This window comes from Temnothorax longispinosus, chromosome 8 (assembly GCF_030848805.1).
Source record: "Temnothorax longispinosus isolate EJ_2023e chromosome 8, Tlon_JGU_v1, whole genome shotgun sequence".
NCBI lineage: Eukaryota > Metazoa > Arthropoda > Insecta > Hymenoptera > Formicidae > Temnothorax > Temnothorax longispinosus.
In genome coordinates, this window is record NC_092365.1 from 8,992,044 (window position 1) to 9,014,783 (window position 22,740).

General features: G+C 32.8%; 2 long non-coding RNA genes across 4 annotated transcripts; both read right to left on the bottom strand.

Moving 5' to 3' along the window:
- Positions 1-24: 24 nt before the first annotated feature.
- LOC139817964 (uncharacterized) lies at positions 25-5,919 on the bottom strand. 2 transcript variants are annotated; one of them, XR_011733349.1, is made up of 7 exons: positions 5,795-5,919; positions 5,313-5,647; positions 5,033-5,188; positions 4,207-4,755; positions 1,099-4,069; positions 527-739; positions 25-448 (listed from the first exon to the last, which is right to left on the bottom strand). It is a non-coding gene; the product is annotated as an uncharacterized lncRNA (long non-coding RNA). The 2 variants fall into 2 exon arrangements; XR_011733350.1 differs by lacking the exons at positions 25-448; positions 527-739 and having other exon boundaries at positions 1,901-4,069; positions 4,207-4,356; positions 4,547-4,755.
- A 2,982-nt stretch (positions 5,920-8,901) lies between these two features.
- LOC139817991 (uncharacterized) lies at positions 8,902-10,994 on the bottom strand. 2 transcript variants are annotated; one of them, XR_011733355.1, is made up of 3 exons: positions 10,425-10,994; positions 10,078-10,240; positions 8,902-9,998 (listed from the first exon to the last, which is right to left on the bottom strand). It is a non-coding gene; the product is annotated as an uncharacterized lncRNA (long non-coding RNA). The 2 variants fall into 2 exon arrangements; XR_011733356.1 differs by having other exon boundaries at positions 10,456-10,992.
- Between the last annotated feature and the right edge of the window lie 11,746 nt (positions 10,995-22,740).

Genomic DNA, 22,740 nt, shown 5'->3' on the forward strand with positions numbered 1-22,740 from the left:
CGGTGGAGTATTTTAATAACTTAAACGTTCTCTAAACCACTGAGACATTCACCTTTCTTCATTATAACACTCCGACGATGGTCAGATCCATCCCAATAACTGAATGTGATCTCAATTTCTTCTTCCTTCAACGCGTTCTGCTTTCTAGCCCATTCTTGTCTCAATTCTTCCCTAAGTTTATTTTCCTCCTTGTCCCTTTCCCTACTGGCAAAAAACATGTATCTACATCTGGATTTTTCTAAATCTTCTTAATCGCAGGGCCATCAGATTGCACATTTTCTGACTGCGGGGATTTTTCGGCATTGTATTCGTCAGAAGACATCTCAGCTTCATCTTCGTCTTCGTCCAGATTAAAATACAAAGCTTGAATCTGTCTCTTCTGTTTGTTCTTTTCTGTCTGCTTCGCCGCTAGTGCTCTTTCCTTTTCCTGCTCTTTTTCACGTTCCTTCTATCAAAGCATAAAATACACGTACAAAAATACAAATTATGAGATAATCAGGATCATAAGAAGATTGTAAGAAATTACTTGTAGGTATCAGGATTCGTGAATGTTCGCTCAATTTAACGGCGGATTTTCTCTTGCATTCCGCGTGACCGACGGTACATGCACATTTCGTGGCACCTAGCCTTAGCATCTTTGTGATATCGTCATCATGCATTAGGATTTTCTTCGTATCCTATCTTCTGAAGAAGCCCATCGAAAATTCTTGATATGTATGACTAGATGACATTCAGAGCACTAGGCAGAAATCACACACACACACACATATATATATATATATATATATATATATATATATATATATATATTCACGGCAAACCGCATATATAACATCGTGTTATTTTTATAACCTATTTACGCAAACGTTACTTCTGTATAGTAACTTACGATACGATAATTCCTCCGCGTAAACGGGAGATTTTATAGTAACTATTATGATCGGAAATCAAGAGCCACCGTTGAAAGTAGTGAAGGTTACGTTTCTCTGATTGAGAGACGACGACGTATTTTAATATGAATTACTGTAAGTTACTACAGGTGTACTCACTCGCGTAAACATATAGTTCAACAACTTTTACAAGACAGCATATACGTACGTGTGCAATTTTGGATATACCTTCCTTCTTTTAAAGATCTCCTCGACATCAGCTCTCTGTGGTTAATACTTTAAATATTTCTTACTACGTTTACGCGAGCGTTACTTCTGTAGTAAACTCACGATAATTCCTTCGCGTAAACAAAATTTTCCTTCGCGTAAACGGGATTTTGTAGTAACTTACAATAATTTACTCCGCGTAAACGAGTGAATTATCGTAAGTTACTACAGAAGTAATGCTCGCGTAAACATACAGTTTGACAACTTTTACAAGGCAGCATATACGTACGTGTTTGTACGATTTTGTAGATACACCTTCCTTCTTAAAGATCTCTCGGCATCAGCTCTCTACGGTCAATACTTATACATATTTCACTATCTGTCACGACGCGGCAACGGTCACGACTATCACACACTTACACTTATCCTTTTCTAGGTTGTAAAACACTGTCACGCACTGCGACAGTGCACGAGTGCACTCTCGTGTCAAAAATGGGAAAGTGACACACCAGCCGCCATTTTTGTCCGACGTGGACGTTTCTTAAAAAAAAATTTTCCACATTTGGACTTTGCATCGCAATATCTTCGCTCGTAGGGCACGTAACGGAAAAAAAACTCTTATTTATAAATCAAACCCCAAGCTATCGATCGAACCTACTTAGAAATTAATCCGTTCACTCGTTATTGAGATCTCAAAATCTCGGATACTCGCAACTCATGCGTTCGCGTAAAAGAGTCACGGTGCGTCTCGCTTCGCGCGTACTTGGCGCGAGACACTACCGTGTCTCTTGATAGTGTATATGTTGTTACCTCGAAAAAAAAAACAGTGGTAGTATTATACCTTAAAAAAATCTAAGTAACAAGTGGTAGACGTAATCTTTGTATCTCGAAAAATCTCGAAAAAACCTAAGCAGTAGTATCTTTACCTCGAAAAAAAAAATAAAGTGATAGTATTATCATACCTCGAAAAAACCCAAGTAACAAGTGGTAGACGTAATCTTTGTATCTCAAAAAAACTCGAAAAAACCTAAGCAGTAGTATTTTTATTTCTAAAAAATTATAACACAAGTGATACACATCACAAAATTACGTTACTTTATCAAAAATGAGTCGTGCTTCAAATGATCTATTACAATTACAAAAAAGAAATGATATCTCTTTTTAAATTACAGCGCCAACTACAGACAGAACATACACTGAGATGAAAAATTTGTCAATCCCAAGAAATATTTAGTCCGATACGTTCAACACCCATATCACTCGCTCGCACATGCACACCGCGCTGACCTAATTTTGAAGTCTAGCTAGCAGCGACAAGTTTTTTGACAAGAAAAATTTATGTATTTTAATAAAATATTTTAATTTTGTACTATTACCTCTGTAATTCTTTGCGATGCGATTAAATCTTTTAAAATACATATATAAACTTTGTATTTAAATACCTTGTATTCCCTTGTTGGGTTTAAATATTTTAATAAAATATTTGTATTTTGTATTGTTACCTCTCTAATTTTTCACCTCGAAAAAACCTAAGTAACAAGTGGTAGACCGTAATCTTTGTATCTCGAAAAATACACTGAAAAAAAAAATTGTTAATCCCAAGAAATATTTAGTTCGATATGTTCAACTAAACATTTTAGTTAGCTAACTAAATATTAGTTGTTTCAACAATTTATTTCGTATTTTTAATCAAGAATTCAAACAACTAAATCTTTTCTTCGCGCTCGTAAATTCTATCGTTTGCATCGCTCTAAGAAACGGTATGCAACACATCAGCATCCGCATATTAATAACCGCGTTAATTAAATGCACGCGAGTAGAAGGCTTTAAACACGTCGGTACGCCTATATAGTTCGAGCCTCTGGCGCCGCCTTCGCCGCGAGTATTTTGCTGCGTAATTACAACGGTGCTTGATATTGTTTCGTTTTCACGCTGCTCTTTTTTTCCTCGCGTCCGATTTTACGCAATTCCGGTGTTACGGGAAATGCACTACAACCTTGGCGATTAATGACGAAAATAAAAGTGATGAATACGGCCGATTTTTATATTGCGCTTGAAGAGACCTCGCTATTATTCATATCGTTTCGACTACACCGTTTAAATATATTACTGTACATTTTAAGTATATCACGGATCAAACACAAGTACGATCATTCAAATCTACATACGCAATAAAGCTGATGTAATCTATCATCAAAGCTTGGATAATCAGGTTTATCTCGCTCTCTTTTTTCTATTTCTGTTTCTCACTCTGTTATCACACAATCCCACAAACACGCATACATATATATATATATATATATATATATATATATATATATATGTAGGTCTAGAGGTATGTTCCGGGACTGTTTACGTTTTTTGAAATGTACAGTCCTGGAATATAACGCATATATATGTAATCAGATTCAAAAAATTGTCCCGAAACGTGCCGTAGGACATGAATTTTTTCCAGGACAGTCCTGGAAACTGCCAAATGTCCTGGAATATACCGATGTAAAAAAATAAAAGTCCCGGAACATACTTCCGGACCTACATATATATATATATATATATATATAGAGGAAGTTCTCTGAATTCCATACACCTTGATTTGCGAGGTATCGTTTGACTAACCATAAGATTAGTGTGCGTTAACGTGATATTATTACCTGTGAAAAATTCACGGACATTTCTTAAGAATTCTTAAAAGTCCTTAAGAAAAGTCTCGCAAATGATAACATAAATAATTATAATCCGTAAGTAAATAATAATCCGAGAATGAATTGCCTCCTCAACCACGGCAGGCCTACTTGCGTTTCTTTCTTGAGATTAAATTTCTCTTGCGCATGTACGATGTTATAATCATTAAAAGTTTAACTCCATTAACGACTTGTGTGCCTCTTCGAAGAAATCGTATTTTGCACTTCATGAAAAGAAAGTCAGCGTTATTACAAGGATGATTATTGACAAGGACGCAACGAAGGACGAGCCTGCAAAAACGTAAAAAATGCATTAAAAGCAAGAATTTGCGAGTAAGAGCGAATAAAATCGAAATGCATCTTCCATAAATAATTATTAATTTCCTCTTTTTAGATGAGATGCGTGTTATACATCGGTTTTCACGTACCGGCGCTCACGCACTTGTTCTCGCTTAAGATGTAATTGTTGGCGCACGTGCATGTGTTAAAGTTACACGTCACAGACTTAATCGACGGATCGTTCTCGTAATCTTCGGCCTAGTAACACTCGTAATTGTTCGCGCACTCATCGCCGATCGCTGCAAAACGATGAAAACGATTAATTGTTATCTCTTATGACGTGGTGCGGAGAAAGAGATTTTTGGAATTGGATTTTTTAAAACATGACGCGATGATTCTACGGGAGAACTATCGGTTGAAAACTCTCGAGTATCTTTGTTGGAAAAACATCTTGTCAGCTCGTGTTTGTAATGAAAATTCTGCTCGCACTGGCACATATTGTCGACGCAAGTTGAAAACTCGAACGTTGCCGTGCACTGTATTGACTCCGTGCATTCGTCCCGGATCTTTTTGGCGGCCGCCAAACACTTCTTGCCGTCCATATTCAGCACCGTCTCAGCCGCGCATCCGCATGTCATGTTATCCGTGCAGATAGCACCCTCCACATGCGAGCATTCCTGGTTTTTCGTGCATGTACTCTGCAAACGTGATTACACTTAGAAAAAATCAAATAATACTGCTACAATATGACATCTGCAAGTGGTTTTGCAAAGTCGTGAAAAAAAAGTTATGAGAAAATGGTACTCAAAATTATGAAAATATGGTCAAGATAAAAAATGTGCTGTAATTTAATAGTATACGTATATACTGCAATAGTATAGAAATTATTAGTCGAATTATTTTGATACAGCTGGATGTTAAAGATTAAAACTGGAAAAGAATAAAAAATAAATTGAACCGATAATAATAACTTACGATAATTCCTTCGCGCGTAAACGGGATTGATCTCTTCGGCATCAGCTCCCTGCCGTCAATATATATATATATATATATATATATATATATATATACCTGTGAACAGGCTCCTTGATCTCCTCGGTATCAGCTCTCTGCTGTCAATATATAATACCTCTACAAAGTAAAAATGTATTGTATAATCAGAATACTAGCAACGTGCACAACTTCATTTGAGGTTATAATTGAGGGTACAACATTCATCGCACGATACTGTTATAATTGTAAATCGGAAACGTACCTCGAGTCCAGCTCTTCTGCGATCAACGAAGTCGGGATCGAACGTGTCAGTCGTCACTTTCTGCCAAGCGTAGAGAACCTTCTTTTCCGGCAGCGGTGGTAACACGATGTAGGGATACGAAATCTCCAGATAAGCACGAAGCAATTCAATTCAGTATATCGCCGGCACGATTACGGTGTTACTGCCGTTTCGCGTACGCGCGTATGCGCGCGTTGTCGCACCTTATACCTCGCGACAGCGTGCGGCTCGTGCAAACGTTAACGCGCGGCCGCAATCGCGCGGCAGAAACGCCTCGTGTGAACAGGCTCCTTGATCTCACAATCAGTATCAGCTCCCTGCCGTCAATATAAAAAATAATATAATAGGTTAAACCTGTATGTATAAACACTCACGTAAACGTAGTGAGTAAACAGTAAATAAAATAAGTATAACAGTAATATATAGAATAAGATAATTATAGGATAATTACATAAAACAATTACCTTGAATTAATCGTCGCGTCGCGTAAAGAGTCACGGTCGGTCTCGCTCCGCGCGTACTACCGCGTCTCTCGATCGAGATAGGTTAATAATTGATAACTGAACTGACTGTGACTCTGTGACAGGCGTAACAGCGCGCTAAACGCACTATCTGCACTCGCGCAGCACACACACGCGCCCTGGTGTCGAAAAAGTGAAAAGGACGCGACTGCAGCCAATGAAATGATGGCATGGCATGAGAGACGTCGGCGTTAGGAAGGAGGAGGAGGAGTATCTTAATAAAAAATTTTCACATTTCGACTTTGCGTCGCAATATCTCCGCTCGTAGGGCACGTAGCGGAATATTATAAGAGAACCCCCCCCCCCCCAAATCGACCCAAGCTATCGATCAAGCCTACTTAAAACTTGATCCGTTCACTCGTTATATGAGATCTCAACATCTCGAGTATTTGCAAATCGTCGCGTCGCGTAAAAGAGTCACGGTCGGTCTCGCTCCGCGTGTACTTGGCGCGAGACACTACCGTGTCTCTTGATTAACACTTCTCCGCAAAAAGAGCGTGTACGTATGTTGAAAAACCAAAAACATTTAAAAAAAATTACCGAGGATTCAACGGATATCTATTATAAAAACATTATCGAAAAGTACGAGAATCGAAATTATTCTAAATATCCTGAGGTTTGTCTTGCAGATTTTGCGGCGAACTTAGAACATAAAAATTATAAAAATGAAAGTGATAGCGATGATTATTATAATGAAGACGGTGAAATTAAACAACGAAATAAATTGAAAATTATTAGATTTAATCGATATAAAATGCAACAAGATTGATATAATTATTTCAGAAAACAGGTTTTATTATTTTTACCATGGAAAAATGAATTAAACGATGTAGAGACACAAGATTGTGAGCGAATTTACATAAAAAATATTCAAAAAATAGAAAAGAATAGAAAGAAATATTCAGTTATAGGTGATGCAGAAATTAACAATGCATTAGATCAAGCACAAAAAGATCAGCAAGATATTGAAGATGAAAAAATAGAATCTTTTATAAAAACAAATGTAGAAAAGGAGCAAGAGGTAGATATATTTACTCAAACTGGTATTGCAGATGGCTTAAATAAAAATAAAAAGAAAATAAGTAGTCCATCTAAAGTTACAAAAGAAGAAATGATGAATATACTTTGCGAATTAAATGATAAACAACGAGAAATTACAATGCATGTTTTACATTGTTTCAAGAATAGAAAGTTACCAATTAGACTATTTTTAAGCGGATCTGCTGGTGTGGAAAAAAGCAAAGTGATTAATGCGATTTATCAGGTATTGCTGCATTACTTTGATGATATGCCTGGTAAAAATAATAATAAAGTGAAAGTATTATTATGTGCACCCTCTGGCAAAGCAGCATTTTTAATAGGTGGAACAACGTTACACACAGATTTTGCTTTGCCAGTAACACAATACGGAGGACAAATGCCAGAATTGTCAGAAGATGTGGCTAATACTATACGAGAGAATTTATTTGGATTAAAATTATTAATTATAGACGAAATATCGATGGTGGGTAGTACGATGTTTAGTCGAATTGATACACGATTAAGACAAATAATGGGTCGAGACAGAAGCTTTGGTCGGGTTTCTGTTTTGATGGTAGGAGATCTTTATCAATTACCACCGGTTATGGAGACTTCGATATATCTCCCATCTAAATCAAGCATGTTAAGCGTTTTTTCAGAAAATGTATTATGGAGCAAATTTGAATTATTTGAATTAACGGAAATAATGAGACAAAAAGAAGATAAAAATTTTATTGAAGCACTTAACAATCTTGCGAGAGGAATAATGTCTGAAAACAATATTGATCTAATAAGATCAAGAGAAACGACAGAAGATAACATCCCTATAGACGCCGTTAGGTTATATGCTGACAATCGTTCGGTGGATATTTATAATAAATTGAAGATAGATTTAAAAGATGGAATCGTTTATGAATTTAAAGCAATAGACTCAATTTTAGGAAAAGTAAATAGTAAAACAAGAAATAAACTGTTAACATCATTAAAAAATAAAAAAAGAACAGCATGCAGTGGTTTAGATTCTAAAATCACATTAAAAATTGGAATCAACTATATGATAACCAATAATGTAGATATTGGAGATAGCCTAGTTAATGGAGCCTCTGGAAGTTTGAAGTATATAACATTTAAACCAGGTACCATATAACCAGTTAAAATATAGCTAGATTTTCATAATAATAAGGTTGGTGTTGAGCAAAGACGGCCATACATAAAGTATATGAGTAAAAATTGTATGGAAATGTGTTTAGTTCCTTTATCACGAATTTCTGTCATATTGAATGTTAATAATAAAATGGGATAGAATGATAGAACCAAATTATAAGAGAACAATTCCCAATTACGCCTGCTGAAGCTTTGACAATTCATAAAAGTCAAGGCCAAACTTATGAGAAAGTATGCATTGATCTGAGAAGTAATTATCGTATGACGAGATCAATGCTGTACGTAGCACTAAGTAGAGTAACTAAAATATCAAATTTATACATTTTGGGTCGTTTTATACCTCTAAAAAAACCATCCCCAGAAAATTCTTTGAAATTGGAAATAAAAAGACTTAAACAAAAGAAAATTCTTGAATTAGCGTACTCAAAAGTTATAAAAGGAAATATAATAAAAATTATATACCAGAACGTACGATCTTTGAATAAAAATATTACTAATATAAATTGTGATAAATGGTATAAACAAGCTGACCTCTTAATTTTTTCAGAAACACAAACAACAGAAAAAGATAATTTTACATTAGAAGGATTTAATATTATTTTCCGTTCAGATAATTATGACAAACGATTAACAAGAGGAATAATATGTTTTATAAAAAAAAAACTGAACGGAAATATTAATGGACATATACAAAAAGATGAAACAATAAATGGACAACATCGACATATTGATTTAATATACTTCTAACTATAAATAAAGTACATATCATTACAGGTTATAAGTCACCATCAGTAACTAATACAGCATTTACCTATGAATTAAGTAATATTTTAAGCAAATCATTAGGTAATGAAAAGATTGTAATAGGTGATTTTAACTACCATTCGTATAATGATGGAGGATTTTTGGAAAAACATTTAGAAAAATTAAATTTTAAACGTGCCCTTTCAACACACGTTTCAACTACAAATTTTAATACGCAAATTGATGTAATATTTATATCTGATCAAATACTTAATTACACTGCTGGAGTATACGAAACTTTTTTCTCAGACCATAAACCTATTTTTATTGGATTAAACGAGCAAAGTGAGATACTAATAACAAGTGTGAAGACTTTATTTGAAGAAAATTTTCTTTCTAATAAGGATAATAAATATAATTAAAAAAAACTGTCAATCAACATTAAGTCTTCACATACTAGTGAAAAAAATAAGAATGTACCAAAAAAATTGTAACGAACCGCGAAAAATCTCAAAGCCGCATGTAAACGACACGACATACATATTGCTTGCAACACTGATACTGCTGTAAAATTACGCTTAGAGTAGGTTGCACGTATAGATACTGTATTTTGCGTAGAAATAGGAATTAGTAGATGCACGAATAATAATATTAATATTGTCACCGTTCAATGTTACACATGAATAAATGTATATATAATTTACGACTCATGACAGTATTGATATTATTATAATTCGTAGGTTTAAGTAAATCGCATGTTAATAATAGTGTTAAGTATTATCAGTATTGTTCTTAAAATTTATTACAGATTATTTAAAGCAACAGTGTAAAATATAACCGCAACAATATAAAGGAACGTGGAAATAATATTCGCATAATTAGATAAATTCGTCATCGATCAATCGATTCGTAGTCTAGACCGACGCGCGACGCTCTCGATCAATAACACGGTGTACAGAGAGTTTCACGTGATAAATTCACGTACTCGCGTGATTACAATAGTCCCTTTACCCCGGGCGCCACCGACCGGGTAGTATAAATACGGGCCCTGCGAGACGGGCCAGGCAGATTCCCTCAGATTCTCTCAGTTTCATTTCGATTTCGAGAGCACCGCGAGTCGAGAAGGGACTTAGTCGCGAGACCGTTATCGTCCGAAAGGACTTAGCCGCGAGAGTGTACAGATCGTGGTGCCTTCTCACGCGTCGTGCTGCCGGATACTCTGTAATAAACGAAACGCCATCAGCATTAATAAATACTCATTCTACCAGACATAAAGATTTACCCTTCTTTTATCTTACACTGATTTCTACCGGATACCCGTTGATGCGCGCCTCCCTCAGGGCGTTCTCAACCGATCCTTCCGTCAATGCGCGCCTCTCTCAGGGCGTTCGTGACAGCTCCTTAAACAGATGCGCGCCTCTCTCAGGGCGTTCTCTAAATTCCTCTGTTCCTTCTCTGTTCCTATAACATATATTAATCTAAATCAGCGAAAATATATATATATATTAATTACGACTGCCTGCACGTTACCGTAAGGGTGCTTACACACACGCGTACTCGCAAGAACACACGCACACACACACGCTTGCATGCGATTGATGGAGGAAGGAAGTTGAACCAGTCACTATATACTTATATAACGTACTCGGAGGTCATCAAGTTACCAAGGTAGGTACATTTTTTCATCAATGGTGCGATCCAGACGATCGGGACGTGCTCATCAACTGAAAAGGCTACAACGAGCCTATTATTCCGGCGGCGATTTCGATCCGCGCGTGCCACCGACAGTAAAAACTGATCCTCGCGTAGAATCACCGGTCGTTGCAAATCGGGAGCAATCGAGTGCCATGGTCCAAGAGCCACAGTTACCTAAGGTAACGAAAATCGAGACGTTAACGCAAAAAATCCGCCTGATACTTAGAGAAGTCAGTACCAACCCAGTCAAAAATTAAAGAAGAAATGTATATATATATATAGTAGACTTACCGTCTCTCCTCGTTCATGTGAGGCACTCACACAATATCGCGAAGGTTTCAATTCGCTCTTTCTCACTGATTAACCCACTCCGACGTCCGAACGATCGTCTGGACGTAACAAAATGTATAATATTAAATGATAAAATTGAAAATAATGATTTTAACATAGATAATCTTTATATTTATCCACTGCCACAAACAATTGAAGAAAACGTGTTAAAAGAAAATTCGTGGTTAGATGATCAACCTTTAAATGAAATTATGACGATAATAGAAAGATATACTACATTTTCTCGTATTGATGTTCTTTTCATAATGAATTTACATTGGATTGAACCGATCTTTACTTCCGATGTTCAGATTGTCGGAGGTCAGCATTGCGGTAACCACTGGCACTGTATTTACTATGATGGTTTAATGCTTCATATATATGATAGTTTGTATTTTGATACTCATTCTTATTACGATCTAACATTATTTGAACAAAAATACATTCAAAAATGATACCCTAATCTGAAACAAAATAATATAATATTTGAAAAAGTAACCAAGCAGCCAGATCTTGCGTCATGTGGAATATTTGCAGCAGCATTTGCAGTATCAATAGCATTGGAAGAAAATCCTTCAAATAAAAAATATTCAACAGATATGCCAAAAATGCGTAGACATTGTCTGAGAATCATAGAAGAGAAAATATTATTACCCTTCCCGGAAGAATAAAAACAACGACAATTACATAATGACAATATATTGCATATTTACACTGCACTGCATATTTACACTGTAAATACCATTAAAATTAACAATAAAAAAAATTAGCCACAATAATGTCTACAGGACAGAAAATAAAATTTAGAAATTAAATAATATCGGAATTATATTACACTCAAAATGAAAAAAAGTTACCAATCCGTAATTCCAAATATATAATTAAAGCAAAGAGACAAACAATTTGAACAAAACTACATAAAAAAGCGATACCCTAATTTAACCTCAAACAATGTCATATTTGAAAAAGTTACAAAGCAACCAGACTTAGCATCATGTGGTATATTTGCAGCAGCATTTGCTATATCAATAGCAAGAGGAGAAAATCCATCTACTAAAAAATATTCAATAAATATGCAAGACATGCGTAGACATTGTCTGAGAGTTATTAAAAAAAAAGAATTACTGCCTTTTCCGGAAGAATAATAATTTAAAATTATAACGATGTGATATATACTAAATAAAATTATAAAAACGTTGCCTAAATTAATAAGTATAAAAATAAATATTGAAAGATAAGCATTGAAATATTGAACAATTTGGAGAATTTACATTTAGCAGTTCGCCTAAAAAATCAAATAACAAAAGCGCAAATAAGTATAAAAATAAATAAATAAGTATAAAAAAAAATATTGAAAAATAAACATTGAAATATTAAACAATTTGGAGAATCTACATTGAACAGTTCGCCTAGAAAATCAAATAAGAAAAGCACAGTTTGAACGAAGTGAAGCAAACCTAAGCATGATTACTACGGATTACTATGGATGGATGACCGGGTGAATTTTTCGAGCGGGCATTGTGGCCGTCGCAGAAAAAAGGAAAGTATAGTAGATATAGATAGTATATAAGAGTTTAATATTTTTAATAAAAAAAATAAATACAAGTAATCCTATTGCAACATATTTAAAATATTATTATTAAAGTATTGGATTAAATTTTCAGAAATATTTTTCAAAAATTTGTGGAGAAAGTATCAGAATTTTAATTATTTTATCAAATTTTTTTTTTAATTTAGAAAAACAGCTAAAACTGCGACACTTTCAAATTATGATTTTAAACTTATATTTAAATTTTATATATTTATATTTTTTAGTTTATATTTTTTTATATATTTTTTTAACTGCGCCTTGGACGGTCCCAAGCCCGGTCTGAGAAAGGAGGAGGGTTGGAGTTGAGCAATCTTAGTACCCACTCCGTAAAACTAATTATGTAATTTTAATATTGTTTAAAATTGTTGCAAATATTGAGATATCACTATTCATCTCTTTCTAAAGGGGACAATTAGAACATCTCAAATCTCAATAATTGAGACTTCAAAAAATGATGTTTTAGAATAATAAAAAAGTGTGCAAATAGAAATTTGCACATTGCTTCCTCATAGTTTTTAAGTGTGCAAGTAGAAACTTGCACATTGCTTCCTTATAGTTTTTAAGTGTGCAAGTAGAAACTTGCACATTGTTTCCTTATTTTAAGTGTGCAAGTAGAAACCTGCACATTGCTTTCTCATAGTTTTTAAGTGTGTAAGTAGAAACTTGCACATTGCTTACTTATAGTTTTTTTCTTAAGTGTGCAAGTAGAAACTTGCACATTGCTTCCTCATAGTTTTTAAGTGTGCAAGTAGAAACTTGCACATTGTTTCCTTATTTTAAGTGTGCAAGTAGAAACCTGCACATTGCTTTCTCATAGTTTTTAAGTGTGTAAGTAGAAACTTGCACATTGCTTACTTATAGTTTTTTTCTTAAGTGTGCAAGTAGAAACTTGCACATTGCTTCCTCATAGTTTTTAAGTGTGCAAGTAGAAACTTGCACATTGTTTTCTTAGAGTTTTTAAGTGTGCAAGTAGAAATCTGCATATTGCTTTAGTTTTTAAGTGGGCAAGTATTTTTAGTTTTTTTTACTGAATGTACATAATTATGTACACAGGCCCCTAAAGGGTTAAGTGTGCAAGTAGAAACCTTCGCTTACAAAGCTTTCTCTATGAGGAAGCTTTTATTTAATTCAATGTAAAATTATTAGTATTTATTTGTTTTGGCTTCCTCATAGAGGAAGCTTTGTAAGCGAAGGTTTCTACATGCACATTTAACCCTTTAGGGGTCTGTGTACATAATTATGTACATTCACTAAAAAAACTAAAAATACTTGCCCACTTAAAAACTAAAGCAATATGCAAATTTCTACTTGCACACTTAAAAACTCTAAGAAAACAATGTACAAGTTTCTACTTGCACACTTAAGAACTATGAGGAAGCAATGTGCAAGTTTCTACTTGCACACTTAAGAAAAAAACTATAAGTAAGCAATGTGCAAGTTTCTACTTACACACTTAAAAACCATGAGAAAGCAATGTGCAGGTTTCTACTTGCACACTTAAAAATGAGGAAACAATGTGCAAGTTTCTATTTTACAATATATTATTAAAATTTGAAGAAAGTAAGTTTTAAAAACTGTATTTTAATAACTAATTATTGTAAATTATATATATATTTTAATTATGATTTAAACTTACATTTAAACTTAACATATATCATATTAAATAATAATAATATATCATATATTTACAATTATTATTAAAATTTAAAGAAAATCAGCTTTAAAATTGTATTTTAATAAGTTATATTTATTTTATAATTATTATTGTATATCTGTATTTTTGCAAAATGCCTAGACGCAAAATGCCTAGAACAAACCTCGGAAGAAGAAGAAGAATTTCAACGACGACGTCGTGAAAAAAATGCTGAGTATCAATCTCGTTAACGTTGTAAAATTACAAAAGTAGCAAATAATATATCAAACTCAAATAATGATACAAATTATACTGTTAGTATCGCTGGTACAATACATGACAATCGCATAATAGAATTAAATCATGAAATTGAAGAAAATTCTTCAGATGTAACATTAGCACACCAACAAGTTTTCAACATTTCTGGCACAATACATGATAATCGAGTTATAGAATTGAATGAAGAAATAATTGGGAAAAGTTCTGTAAATATTATACCAATACGTCAGCAACGTCATGTAGAATATCAATCCCATTATCGGTCTCAAAGAAGACAACTACATCATTTAGATATTAATCGAATGCTAATTAATGATATAAATGAATATTATATTGGTTCTATGGATGTGTCTTGTGTTCATTGTAGAGCAAAACATTTTGCAGCTGAAAAAGTATCTAATAAAGGAAATTCATTTCACGATTGTTGTAATCACGGTGCGGTGTATTTAGAACCATTACCTCAATTTCCACAATTTCTTCGTAGTTTATTTAATGGTAGTCATGCAAAATCAAATAATTTTTTCAAACATATCCGTAGCTACAACAGTTCATTTTCATTCGCATCATTTAACGCTAATTTGGTTAATTTTGAAAATAGAAGACTTGGTCCATATTGCTTCAAAATACATGGGCAGATTTATTATCAAATTAATACAGCATTGTATGCAGCTCAAAATGAAAACCCCACTTTCGGCCAGCTTTTTATTATAGATTCTAATGAAGCAATAAATTATCGTCTCAATGAGAATTCAGATTTAAATTTTGAAATTATACAAAATCTTGAACATATAATGCGGGAATTAAATATATTTGCTCAATCTTATCAAATAATGGGTGAAGAATTAGAAAATCAACGACGATTAGAAATAGAATCTGGAGAATTATTGCCAGAATTACAATTATTATTTACATTAAGACGAGGTATGGATCGACGCCGATATAATGCTAAAAAACTAATGAAGTTGCTGCTATTTTTCGTACAACTGCTGATGGAGAAATTCCAGAATCATATGTAACAATACGTAATAGAAATGACAGAACTTTAAAAAACGTTAGTACTATGGATCCCCAAATGTTGAACCATGGATATATCCATTATTTTATCCATATGGTACTCAAGGATGGCATTGTAATTTAACAAAATTAAATAGTAATAAACGAATAACTAGAAGTCAGTATATTAAATATCGCATGGCTATTCGTGATGAATTTAATGTCTTTTTATCAGGGCGTCGTCTATTTCAACAGTGGCTTGTAGACAGTTATGTAAAAATTGAAAAGGATAGAATAAATTATTGTAGAGATCATCAAAAAGAATTATGTACTGAAACATATCAAGGTTTAAAAGATTATTTACAAACTACAGCAAATAATTTAAATGAACGTATTGGAAAGATGATTATACTTCCATCTACACTTATTGGATCACCACGTAATATGTTACAAAATTATCAAGATTCAATGGCAATAGTTAGTAAATTTGGTAAACCAGATCTTTTCAATACAATGACTTGCAATCCAAAATAGCGTGAAATTGAATCTTTTATCTGGCCAACAAGCTTCTGATAAACTTGATATTTGTGCTCGTGTTTTTAATATTAAAAAATATTATTTAATTGATTTGATTGTTAAACAAAAATTTTTTGGAGAAGTAGCAGCCTTTGTATATGTTATTGAATTTCAAAAACGTGGTTTGCCACATGTCCACATTTTAATTACTTTAAAATACAATTCCAAAATAACAACTCCACAGATTGTTGACAAATATATCTCTGCTGAAATTCCTGATCCATGTGAAAATCGTACTTTACATGACATAGTTATGAGACATATGATTCATGGGCCTTGTGGCAATTAGTGTTTGGTAGATAGAAAATGTTCAAAACATTATCCTAAATCTTATCTTGAAGAGACCAGAATGGATGAAGATGCTTATCCTTATTATCGTCGACAAGATAATGGCAGAAGTTTTGAACGCCCTGGTGGATATATAGTTGATAATCGTAATGTACAATAGTTCCATATTGTCCTATTTTATCGATTGTTTTTAATTGTCATATTAATTTTGAGGTAGTTTCAAGTATCAAATCGGTTAAATATCTGTATAAGTATATTTATAAAGAACATGTTGCTGCTGCTATAACAATTGAACCAATAACAGAAAATATAATTATTGATCATGATGAGATACGTAATTTTATAGACACACGCTATGTTGGACCTATAGAAGCCAGTTGGCGTATTCTTGAGAAAAAATTACAAGATAAAAGTCATACTATAGTACGTTTACCTGTCCATCTTCCTAATGAACAAAATATTACAATTGAAAATGGATCCAATGAAAATACAATAACTTCCGCTTTAGATCAAGTTACTATGTTAATAGATTATTTTGCGTTAAATTCTTGCGATAAAGAAGCAAAACAACATTCATATATAGAAATTCCACATTATTATACGTTTAAAAAAGAAAAAATTAATGGTAGAAATGTATCGCGTTGGAGCAAACTCAAAAGTCATTTTAATTGTATAGGACGAATGTATTCCGTTGGTCCAACACAAACTGAATTATACTATTTACGACTATTATTACTCACTGTAAAGGGAGCTACAAGTTTTGATAATTTAAGAACTGTAAATAGAGAAGTTTGTCAATCGTTTTCAGAGACATGTTTGACTTTAGGTTTAATTGAAGATGATGATGAATGGAAACGAGCTATGAATGAAGCTATTGGATGAATGAAGCTATTGGATGGATGATGCCAAGACAACTTCGTAGATTATTTGTACGTATATTATTGCATTGTCAACCATTGCATCCTGAAGAGCTCTGGGGAAGTTTTAAAGTAGCAATGTCGGAAGATTTTATCCGACACTTTGGAATGTTACAAGGAAAAAAAAGCAATATATATGGTGATCTAATACGAAATAAAGAATTTAATAATATGGCTAAGTGTGCGATACTTTCTGCAAGAAATGCTAATGTAGATGAAATTAATAAACGAGTTGTCGAATTATTAGATATATCTGAAGAACGAATTTATACAAGTACAGATAGTACTGAAAATTGCGATGATAATGGTGACATTGGTGAAGTTTTATTGCCAGAATATTTAAATACTTTGTCTCCGTCAACTCTTCCTCCTTACGAATTGCGTTTAAAACGCAATCTACCGAATTGTGTCATTATGTTGATTAGAAATCTTAGTATTAATGAAAGTCTTTGCAACGGCACTAGATTAATGATTATAGAACTTGCAGATCATTTATTAAAATGCGAAATTTTAACAGGTGATAAAGTAGGAGATATCGTTTTCTTAAATCGTATTACTTTGTATTGTGAAAATGTATATCCTTTTATTTTTAAAAGAAGACAGTTTCCGATAAAATTAGCTTTTGCTATGACAATTAACAAGTCACAGGGTCAGACATTTGACAGAGTAGGAATAGATCTTCGCAAAGATGTTTTTAATCATGGGCAACTTTATGTTGCCCTTTCACGAGTTAGATCTTGGGAAGCATTAAAAATTTATCTTGGCAGTCAGCGGAATAATAAACAAGTTAAAAACTATGTATATAAAGAAATATATGTATGATTTCTCTTTTTTTAAATTTTAATATGAGGATAGTTTGTTGACATATATAATTATATAGGATGTGTGCGTATATTATTAAAAATGTACAGTGTTAAAGAATAAATGGCGCTTGATATATATTGATATATATAAAAATATATATATGTATAAATATATATATATATATATATTGTATATAGTAAAAAAGCTAAATGGCGCGCGCGCAGCGCGCGCTTATGATGTTCTAGTATATTAAAAGATAGAACTATGAATTCTTTTAATTTTTTAATATAATTAATCGGCACGATAAATTATATTAAAAGCGTTTCTTAATTATTAATGATATACACTTATATCCTAAGATCTGCTAAGATCAGAATTGTCATGACTGACGGCGATACAGAGTCGTGCAAATAGAAGTGAGACAAATGTCTACTTCTCAAGAAAGCCTTGGCTAAACTTATTGTAAGTATATATTATAACATTAATTATTATTATTAACATACAAGAAAAAATACGTTAACAGATAATAATACATATTTGAACACAAATTTTTGTTACAGGTTATTAACAATAAGTGGGAATGAATCAGCGTTAACTCACATTTCTGTATTGAAGATGTAAACGGCGGAACAAACCAAGTTTCGTTTCTGTCTTAGCGGTGAAAGAAAGTGGGGCGATTACTCTCAAAGTAAAACCTTGGCTTCAGCAAATGTAAGTTATTACGTGTAAAGTTATTACATTTATTTTTGAGAGTATATTTATTTATTTAGTGTTAAAAATTGATATTGTATATTTTTTCAGTTGACGACGCCATAAATGCGATAAATAAAAGTCAGGAGGCACGAACTCACACTGTAAATCTGATTGAAAAATGTGTGAACAACGCAGAGGTGTTTAATAGTTTTATATCATTAATAATGTCGATACACGAACACGTGTGGACTCTTATGGTGCGTGTCCACCTGCGAGTAAGAACTCTCGAGAGCAACAAGAGAGAAAGAGAGAGAGACTCTCGAGAGTCTTTCTCTCTCTCTCTCTCTCTTTCTTTTTGCTCTCGAGAGTTCTTACTCGCAGGTGGAGACGCACCATTAAAGCCTTTGTTCTAATTAAAACTGAATACAACTAATATTAAATTTAAACGAGCGGTGACAGTTTTGCTATATTGTGAGGCGTGATTTTGAGTTAAAAGATAATGTAATTTTGCATCAAACAAAAATATTGATTTTTGGACTGCACAGTTGTACTGATAAACCGCACATAATATTCTGGAGAAATTTTCGGGTGTAAGATACAGTCTGTGTCGAATCGTGAGCGTTGTATCGTGTGAGGTAGCACTAGAGGACTAAAATGAGAATGGATGACGCAAAACAACAGGTTATTTGGCCAAAACCTGAGAAATTCTCGAATACGTATTCTCCACGGTTTGTGAAGAGTTTTCGTGTTCCGATTGTATAGATAGTTCAGGGTTTTGTTATTATTTCGCATCCCTTACCTACGAGTTACTTTGCTAGCAAAAAAGAGATTGACGCGTAAAATCTTGTTTTCCATTACGTGAAACACTTTTGTTTTTTAATTATTTTTTAAAATGTATTATACCTACTTTTTATTTACGTATTGTACTTTACGTTTTGTTTATCGCTTGCATGCAGTAGCTTTATGAAATATGTCTCTTTATTTCTTTATTTTTATATTCCCTCAATCCTTTGGAAATGTAGAAAATTGTGAAATAGTTATGTTTCGTAAGTAACTTATTTGACAATTTTTTTACATTTCCTCCTGATGGAAGAAACCACCACCTTCCCGCGGTTTCCATCGAGCAATGTGGACTCGAATGATTTTTTTATTACGATAACATGTCAAAAACAGATGTGGTATATATTTCAGACATTTGTTATTTACTGTCATGCATGTATAATAATGTCTTAATTAAAACAAGTGTTTTAATAATTTTTATGTAGTGACATTGACGAGTAAGACAGTTTAATATTTTCCAGATTTATTTATGTCCACGTTTCTGGCACAGACTGGATTTCCCATTTGTTAAACTACTTATCCTACTTATTAAACTGTGAGCTTTAAAATGCTTCTTTTAATTTCTCAATAGTGGGCTTTCTTCTTACAATGCGTTTAACTGTAGTATAATTTTCATATGAAGAAATTATTCCTTACTAAAATTTATTTGAATGGTATACAATTGAGGATATTGAAATAAATAAAAAAGTTATAAATTATACAATACATATGTATATAACGTTCTTATTTAGTTCAATATCATTTGGAACATGTATATGTATATACATACACAGTAAAAAATAAAACGTAATTTTAACATTTTTTATATGTCCCACAAAGTCCACTCTAAATTTTAAGTTAAATTGACTCATTCATTATGTGTTACTTGTTGACAAATTAGAAATGTTAATTAATTGACATTATACTTTACATTTATATTTGTTCCTTTATATTAACACATGATATTAATTATATTACAGATTTTACTTAAATTATGTGTAATAGAAACATTAGTAAATTTTAGTAAATTTAATTATTTTGTAGGTCAAAGTTTTTACGATTATTTGAAAATTTACGTTAAACTTTTGTTTATGTGTTAAAATAACTTTCAGACGTGTTGATTTATTAAAGTAATTGTGTTAAAAGAACTTAAAATAATATTTAATTTCATAAGTGTCATGACATAAGTGTAACACACGAAAATGTTAAGAAAAAAACAACATGGTTGTATGTTAATTTTACATTGAAATAATAATCAAATCTTGGTGACACAAGAAAATTTCAACATATGGACCACTATGTACACACGATTTTTTACTGTGTATATATTAGGTTATTCGACATAAATAAATAATATATAAGATACAGTATTTATATAAATATAAATAATATTACGGCCAGTTCCGAGCATTTTAGAGCGTTAATAAAAATTATTATATGTATTTTAAAATTCTAATCATCCAACGTTTCCAACGCTGCCAACGTTTCGACTTTACTTGGTCTTCCTCAGGACATTAAGTTACAGATTTCCTTCATCAGCACGCATTATGAGGCCAGCGTATATTAACAATAAACAGAACGTGTTATCGTCGAAAGCAAAAGCTAAATAATATTACGGCCAGTTCCGAGCATTTTAGGGTGTTAATAAAAATACGTGCTATGCGACGTTCTATTTATTACATAAATATATTTGTTAACAAAAATATCATAGTGTCTCCTCTTCTACGGAATTTTTTTCGGAAAGGAATTATCAAAATAATAGGAGTATGGGTCAGGGTCAAAGCATGAAAATTTCTGCAAGAATGATTAACATACTTTTTTACTACAACTTTATTCATGTTTATTAATGATTTTTACATCATCTCTACATTATTACAAAGATCGCTCTTTGGTTATCGTGCACCGGCAACTCAGATTCACGCCGAGATACCGAGAACGGGCCAGAAGCATTTCCAGCGTAAAAACATCATCGATCGCGCGAGCTAAGTGAGAGCGACAAGAAGGGAGTGATATTATCCCTCTCGCTCGGCACGGCCGAGCGCTGCCGACACACCGATAGACCGAGCGTCACTTGTGTGCGTAGTGGAGGGGGAAATTCGCTGGCGTGCCAGGGCTTGAAATCGCAGCTCATTATACCAATAAACATGCAAGGTGTATAAAAGAGAATCAAAGATATTAAATGACTACAAAAAAAAAACGTAGAATATGATACGAATAATTGACGATTATTATCAAGAACTTACTTAAAACTCGGAAATACCTATCAAGGACCAAAGATAACAATCAAATATAAAAATTCAAAATACATACTCAATTTCACAGATAACCAATAAACCACCATAATAAAAAAACAGTAATTCCGCAATCCCGCGGAATATCTTTCGTCGCAATCGATCGGTATATATTGCTTCGATGTTGAATCTTACTTACGAGTAACGATACCATCTAGCGGTGCTACCTGAAACTACACTTGCCAAGAGCGTATGATACATTGGGTCCCGTAGTCGCCCGTTAATTTTTCCAAACTTATTAACAGTACGATACAGTGGTAAATATTTCTAAAAATTTATTTCATTTATTTGTCGATTAATTAAAAAAAAGTTTAAAAAATGACGTACACGCGCACCTTGTACTTAACTATTTTCTGCGCAAAAAGTCTATTTTATGGTCCTACAAGAACAGAACTTTATAAAGGTAAAAAAATTTTATATACATATTTCCATATTAGTGACTAAACTATTTAATCATTTGTACAAAAGATTTGATGTTAAAAACTGATGCTAACTTATAATCTCGTAAAAAAAAAGATCTTACAAAAGTGAAAAAGATATGCCAAATGCATAAAACAAATATATATCCAAAAAGGTATTTGTAACGAATATTTGTGATATAAAAATATAAAAATAATAGACATGATAAATATTTATATGAAATGACATGTAATATGAAACTGATTCTATAAAAATACTTTTTTAAAAACAGGTAAAAAATTGTGCAAATTAGAAATTTGCACTTTATTTCCTCAACAAATTGAGGTGTGCGATTTGAAATTTGCACATAACAAAGTCACAATTTTGAAATGAGAGAGTAGGAAATTAGCAAATTGAATCAACAACGTATTGTTACGCGCTCAAAGCTCCTCTCTGAGGAACCTTGTATTTTATTAGATGCATATTGCTTCCTCATAGAGGAAGCTTTGTTTTCATAAACTTCGTATATGGACCTTTGATCTTATTGTAAAACTAGATCTAATCAACCAAATGTTAATGAATTATATATGAAATAGGGGTAGAAAAGACCGAAGAAAAAATTGTTTTTTTAGTTTTTGATGCCAATGTGTTCC